The following is an 8,545-nucleotide window of genomic DNA, read 5'->3' on the forward strand; positions in this document are numbered from 1 at the left end:
TTATCAGCACATAGAGCATCTTCAACAACATCGACATCAACTGCAACAATATCATTCAACACAAGATTATGTTTCCTTGACTCTGTCTGTCCTGGTATATCAACGTCAATATTTTGCCGTCGCATATCTGCTGGTCGATAACATAACGGAACTGGCAACGTTGGAAACTTTTCTCTTTGTAACTGAAACAACTCCCGTTGAAGTGTATAACGAACTATCTTTCTACTTGCAACTATCAAATCGTTTGGTCTCCACGCGCGCAAAAAGTCTTTCATGGGTGTTAATGAAATTATCTCGCGCATTACCTCACACTGAATTTTATTCGGTTGTAGTCTGATTAATTTTTTAAATTCCTTTAATTCTGCATCAAGTGCTCTATGATCATCAGCCACTTCTTCGAAGTGGTCAAAGAAATTTTTCAGCCAATCATGTGGAGATGGTCCAACTACGGGTGGTAGTTAACCGTGATCGCCACACATTATCACAGCAGTATTTCTTGTTAATAACCAATCAAGAAACATATTTAATATTTCTAGTGGTACAGTGCAGATTTCATCCCATATTATGATCCTTGGAATATATTTTTCTCCCATCCTTAAAGATGTCCATGTATCACCCTTCCATCGGAAGAAGCTGTGATAAGTACATGATTGTACTCCTCATTGCTTCATTTCTCGCGCGAGTCTCTGTGTAGGTGTTAGCACAATCATATCTGAATTCTGAAATAGTTCGATAGCTCGAGTGGTTTTACCAGAACCGCCAGGTCCGTTTAGATAAACTGTTTTGTGTCTAGTTATTGGATCGTATACCGATGGTAACAACGAAGTTGTCGACGATAGTTTTGATGTTTGATATTTTTTACAGTAAATATCTTTAACCGCAACATCAGCGGATTCGGAATAATTAAGTATATTTTCCTTTTTTATTCTCCACGAACCCCACGATGCACAAGTGTCTATGCTTAATTTTTCTTACAGTATTGAATATTTTTTACTTATATAAAACGAATCCGTAGCAACTCTGACAGCGAGTGTAGAAAACTTATTTATCATCGATAATAAATTTATCGAAACGTACGCAAGCATCGATGATCTTAAATGAGTAAACTGTGGTGACTCACCGTCCATGTAGCTCACAATTGTACCTAGTTTATTTCCATTTGGCAAGAAAGCTATTTCTCGACTTATAAACGTGTTCTTATTCGTTGTATCAGCGATTATGAAATCTAACTCAGCATCATCCATGATCAATCTTGTACAATGTCGTTTATGATCATATGATCCTCCTTGGGTGAACTTGCCAATTATTTTTTACCAAGATCTTTTGTGATCTTATTTTCATAATCAGTTTTGTCCGGGTTTTCATCCGAATGCTCCTTTTGTTGTGGTAACCAAACTTCGGTTTGTTTTCGATATGATATAATTGCTTCGCTGATCGTCAGCGATATTAATATCGCACAATCAAGCATATACCATAATAATACTATTGGTGCCCACATTTTTTCTGAAAAATGTTTTCCAAACCAAACATAACAAATTGGATGAAGTCCTTTAGAGATTTCAAATGACTCGATACAAGCGAATCCAGTCGGGTAAAAATCCGGTAATGGTCTATTTATCGATACTCGCGTCATTTCGTGCATCGGATGACCGAATCTTTTAAAATATACAGAACAATCTCTGTACCCGAGAAAACTTCCGGGATAACACGCAACCATATCAACTGAAATAACATCTTTATGATTGTATTTAGTATTCCACAATCTGCAGTGTCCATATTTGACACAACTGGATACTATGTCATCAAGAAAATCAAACCTAGTTGGTTTCCACGAATTTTTCTTTCTAGCAAAATGAGCCGCAACTGACGGAACAGTAAAACAGTTGCTCAATAGTTCGTCAGTATCATCAGTATATTGCAGTGCAAGATGTTTCATTTTCTCGTGAAGAAGATCTGTTAGATAAATAACGCCATTTTTTCTTCCATATCTGATTCGTCATTAGAACTCTGAAATAACTATACTGACACTGGATTGTTTTTACTTATTTCGCTAATAAAATCAAACATATCTCTGCAATAGTATTTATCAGTTCGTTCTCGTGGAAATATTGTTACTGCGTTAGTCCACGCGTGTGCGTTATGATCAGTAATTTCAGTCGAAGCTCCTTTTGATTTATATTTTGATTCATACAAAATCTCTCCTGTTATTGTCGCTACGATTATTGGAAATTTTAATTTTTTTCCTAACACGGTGACATCTTTGATAGACGCACTGGTATCTTTAACCATTTCTCCCCACGTGTTTATTATTTTACGTCTTTTATCCGATAGACCGTTTCCACGAATCAAAACGGTAAAATGTTCTGTTACTCGTTCAGCTACACAGTTTATTTTTGAAAATTTCATCGGCGCCAGTTTATCAACGTTGGGTTTTTCATTTATCACATAGATTCCATAAATAACTGCTGTTACAGGATATGCTTGTTCATAATACAGTTTGTCAATACCTGTCAATTGACCTGGTTTGGAATCTTTACTTAGTACGACAGTTTTTTTATTACCGTGGACAGGATCATATTTGTCACGGATAATCCATTCATCTGTTTCTGCAAGTATGACAGATTTTATTCTGAAAAGATACTTTCGATTATCAAGGTATTTAATGATAGTTGTCACTCGTTTGTCATTCATCGTAGCGTCGATGATATCTTTGTTGCGTGAATTTTATTAATCAAACTTTTATTTTTCGGATCAACCAGATCTTGCATCGGTAGGTCAGGAGATATTCTGTTGAGATTAAATTTATCTCTGCTCAGGGGCTTTATTCGGGATAATCTGTCGAATTCATTCATATTATATTTCAAACAAATATTTAAATTAAAATATCACATATACAATGTCTTAATGCAAATGGCTAATGATTGGATCATTAACTCCATGCGATAAATCCTGCAGGAAGGAATTCTGCGGACAACACATGCCGTGCGTTTACCGTGGAAGCTTAGGACCAATATCATGTCTGCGATGTGGTGTTGGAGTACGAGGTAAAACAGAGTTATGTGCGTGCTGTGGTGGTAAACGATACAGAGAGCTTAAAAGATATTATGACAAAAAAAATAACGACCCTGACAGAGTCAATAACAACGCTATAAAATCCTTTGAGGATTATCTAAGTTTTCAGACAAATTATGATTTAAACAAATAATATTATTATATAATGGAGCAAAATAAATTTATTCCACATCCTATAATAACAAACTACGAATCAAATATTGATAGTATGATCAGAAATTGCAGGTTGAAAAAAACCAGTTGGTGTTATTAGTAATACTGGTTATCTAAGATTTTGTGCTGAAAAAAAAAATTATCTTTGTCATCGTTTCACATACGAGTGTCACAAGGGGTTGATTAAAGACGGTCTTGTGATTGATCACATCAGCGGTGTGAAAACCGACAATAGTTTATCCAGTCTTCAAGCTATTACACATAGCGAGAATAATACACGTGGTAATACTGGTAAACATGAAAAAATTGCAAGATCAGTTAAATATACAAATACAGAAACTGGTGAAGAAATTATATTTCAATCAGTGAACGCGGCTGCGAAATATTTTGATATTGTAGTAAAATATGTCGCGGAAAATATAACAATATCTACTCTTTCCAAGAGATATAAACAGAAAATTATTTTCTAATATTGTTAATGACATAAACTATCATCACTATCAAGTAATTGCCTTAAATTATATATATTAACCATTTATTTTTGGGGGGGACCCAGTATTGTACAATTATTTTTTGACTTATGCGAAAGGGAGATTACTTCTGTAATATAGATTTCTCCGTAGATTTCTGATTTTTATGGTCGTAATTGGTCAATTAACCATTTACGTCGTAATTAATATCAATAATTATACTAAAAAAAAGATTTATGTTTTTAGCTTATAAAATAGAAGAATAAACGTATTTTACATCGTACAATATAGCGGAGTTATTTTTAGATCTGTTATGAGAAATCGAGGCAGAATATGCTGTTAGTGCAGATATTTACAATCTGTTTAGAAACCACTGTTATAATGCATAAATATTTAAACGGATCTGTAGGTGATAAAACGTTTGATGGTGCAGTGGTAGTATGTACATATATTTTTAAGACTCGAGTTTATCAAGGCAGAACACGTTGCTAGTGCAGATATTTACAATATATTCAGAAATGGCTGTTTTAATACAGAAATATTTACAGTCTATTCAGAAACCGTTGTTTTAATGCAGAAATATGTATAACTTACAATCTATTCAAAAACCGTAGCTATATAATGAAACGTATATTGTTAGATGATTCGATAGCTCAGTTGATAACGTATCGAACCGTTATACTCGAGGTCCCAGGATCGAATCCCATGACTGACAACTGTCGGTGATTTGCGCGTATTAGTAATTGTTTAATTAATTGGGGCCCCGCCAACCCCTCTCCACTCAACAGAACCCCTCCATATGTTTGCGCCGTCCTTAATTAAGATTTCATTCATTGTATATATTTCATGTCATTCATTCATTGTATATGTGTGCCCGTTGATTCTTGGTAGAATGCGGTGGCAAGCTACGAGTTCTGGTTTGTAAATATGTAAATGCTATATGTTGTGCTGTCCTTGAAACATCCTCCTGAACTCGCTAGAACACTCGACTAGGGGTTTAAATATATATATATATATATATATATATATATATATATATATATATATATATATATATATATATATATATATATATATATATATATATATATATATATATATATATATATATATATAATGAACCATGAAAATATCAGTGATGTAATTGTTGCTATTAAAAAATTAGAAAAAGACAGTATTCATATATCTGATGAACTGAATCCTGAAAAGATTATTTCTGATTTTGAAATCTTAGAAGAACGTAAAAATGATGGCGGTTTTACACTGTCATCTGAATACAAGTTCATAAAACGAATTCAGGCGGCGATGTTCCGGTCACTAGCTGTAGCAAAAGATGATCAGTTCAAGGAATTCGTTCCTCTCTCTGCCGCAGTAGAAAAAATTAGATCAGAGTTATCCCACGATTACGAGGCAAAAAAAAAAAAACGATTATTACTCGTATAAGACAATTAAGAAAAATTATGTTAGATCGTGAAACGATCCAAAGTAACTTCGTTGGTGAAACGACCGAACACGTGTAATATTTTATTATTATTCTGAAATAATTAATATTTTATTATTCTGAAATAATTTAGTTTTCATAAAATCTGATCGATTTGTATAATTTTGAGTACCAACCACCATATCAGAATTAACAAACTGATTGATTTGTATAACTTTGAGTACCAACCACCATATCAATTTAAGATATTTCTGATAAAATATTTCTGATAAAATATTTCAAAATAATAATAAAATTTTTTTTTGTAGTATTTTTTGCAAAACTGATCGATTTTGTTAATTTTGAGTACCTAACTACATATCAAAACAAACAATCTGATTGATTTACATGATTTTGAGTACCCATTTACTAGTGAAAATTAAAAAACTGATTGATTTACCTGATTTTGAGGGGGCCCCGAGTGGCCGAGTGGTCTAAAGCGTTCGCCGTTACGGATCACTGCCATCTCACCTCTGTCTGCGCCGGTTCGAGTCTCAGATTCAGCCAATGTAGATATGTGAGAAAGCATGCCAGTAGCTTCTCGTGGGTCGGTGGTTCTTTCCGGGGTTTTCCCGGGTTCTTCCTCCACCATTAATACTGGCCGCCATATATGGCCTATCGTGTGCTGAAAAATGGCGTTAAACCCCACAACAACCAACAACCAACCAACCTGATTTTGAGTACCAATTTACTAGTCAATTTCTGAATAAACAAAATATTTCAGATTATAATAATTATTGGAGAATAAAATATTTCTGATTATAATAATTATTTCTGATTACTTGCAAAACTGATTGATTTACACGATTTTGAGTACCCATTTACTAGTCAAAATTAACAAACTGATTGATTTACACGATTGTGAGTACCCATTTACTAGTCAAAATTAACAAACTCATTGATTTGCATGATTTTGAGTACCAACCACCATATCAATTTAAGATATTTCTGATAAAATAAAAATATTTGATAAAATAAAAAGATTTCAGAATAATAATAAGATATTTTTTGTAGTATTTTTTGCAAAACTGATTGATTTTGTTAATTTTGAGTACCTAAATACATATCAGGATTAACAAACTGATCAATTTACACGATTTTGAGTACCAACCACCATATCAAAAACACAATATTTCTGATAAAATATTTCTGAAAAATCTACGATAAAAGTCTACGATTTCACATACAGATTCACAATCAATTTCTCTCCCCGCAGGCCAATTCAGTGTCCAAGGTGGTCGGCTAGTTTAAAATTTATTCGTGTTAATATAGTATTATGACACCGCAGATAAACAGGATTAGTTGGTTCTTGCAAGATCAAATCCCCAGGGGGAACTTGTGGTGTGAACGTGTATAAAATGTATCCTTGTTGAGCCCGATTTGATTTTCCGATATCTATTTGATAGCTATCATCGATCACATCACAAACTAGATTAACCGCGATTGTCGATGTTATATTAACGATTCCCGGAGATACATGTCTACCGCCGCCGTGTGGATCATTATTATATCTAAGAACAGTTTCTGGTGGGGATATTTTTCTCCACGCATCGGTATTTCAGGAAAGTTTTTCGCGAGAAGATCACTGATAAATTTTTTTAATTCGCCTGTGGAAAATCCTGGCAATATGAACGTTGGTATATCCGCGTCAGTTATCTTATAATGATCAGTAAATGATTTTTTAACTGTTATACGAGGTTTAGTATTATAAATAACATTACCACCAGTAAACGCAGACTGTCTTGGAGTGTTGATAGTAAGTGATAGAGTAATAATTTTATTAATGTAATTAAGATCTGATATAACATGTTTAAATGTTGTATTGTTTCAATAATCTGTTGTCTTGTATTTTCTGAATAAAGATGTGTTATATCAAGAAATAAATTTCGTAGATTACCGAATACACGTTCATACTCGGACTTAATTGTACTGGAAAATAAACCAAAATATCCTTCATTGACAAACGTTTTTTCATTACTAACATAGTACATACTACTTCCTACCATCATAGGAAGTTGTGTACCATCAGGTGCAGTAAATACAGCTCTAACATCACCTATATCGTAATTTGTTAGATTCCATGGGTGTTTGCTTTGATATTCTGGAGTTATTATAAACTTGGCTTTTCGTCCGTGAGAAATTCATTTAACTTCGGTTCTGGTGGTCCATGATATTCTGGTGCAGTATCAGGCCAACCTAGTAAGGATCTTATCGTGGACTGATAAATATCAACGACGTAATCAGGCGAGTTTATTGCAGAAGATAGCTTTGGTTCATGAACGTTAATTGATATTTTTGCTTCTCTTCCGGTTATTGATTTTATTCTACGCGCAAATTCATCATTGATTTGTTCGATCTCATAACTACCAGTTGGTATTCCAACAACAACCCAGTCAGGTGTTCCATCGGGTTTATTCTTATTAGCAAATACAAGCGAATTATTTGCTGGTGTACCATTAAATGATCTCGATCTGATATTTGGCCAACTATGGTATACTCGTAATTGCGCTAGTGCAATTTCTTTTACTGTAATTGCAGTTGGAAAATTGATGTTAAATTCAGGATTAATCGAGGTTTTTCAGCTACAAATTCTAGACACCACCAGTAAGATGTTGCGGTTAATTTCTTATCATCTGCTTCCAGGATAAAAATTTCTTCGTTTCCGCTATTTAATATAACGGATACAACCCCGGAAAACTTACCAGTTGAATGACGCCATGGATACGTTGTAAATATTTCAAATTTTTCAGCACTGAACACAGACAGCCTGTACACACCAGTGACTGTTGCGGTATATTTGATAGTTTTATTTTGCTGCGACCATGTCGCGAATCCCGATGATACTGTGTGTACAATGTTGGTAATATGCCCGGGAGTAACCCCGCCGGGAACTTTAATCAAACTGGTTTTATTAACGATCTCAGGAATCGCCGTAAGATGTTTTGCTGTGTTTCTTTGATCGGTTCGATGTTCGTCTTGATATCAACGAGTTTTACGTCAATGGCCAAGGGATTACGAAAATATTCCTCTGCGGTTTCGTTAAGTTTTCTAAAATTTCTACGGAGATTTGTGAACGTGTTTGCGTGAACGTCATACTCGGCCCGCAACGTGGATAATTTACGATCTACGGTGTTGTAGTTGACGTCAACGTATTTTTTTTTGTTGCGGCATCTTCGTCGGATGTTGGATCTCTCAAAACTACTATCTTATTCCCATTCATGCTGAGTTCTCCCGTCATTGTGTCACTGGTATTTTTCACGCGATTAGTAACACTTGTTGCAATTTGATCTCTGATGGTTGTAAACGATATACTTGAATCCCAGATTTTTCCGCTGTCAGTAAACACAGGGATATTATCCGTGACCGCACC

Source organism: Sinohyriopsis cumingii, chromosome 5 (assembly GCF_028554795.1).
Source record: "Sinohyriopsis cumingii isolate HCF-2022 chromosome 5, ASM2855479v2, whole genome shotgun sequence".
In the NCBI taxonomy this organism is placed as follows: Eukaryota; Metazoa; Mollusca; class Bivalvia; order Unionida; family Unionidae; genus Sinohyriopsis; species Sinohyriopsis cumingii.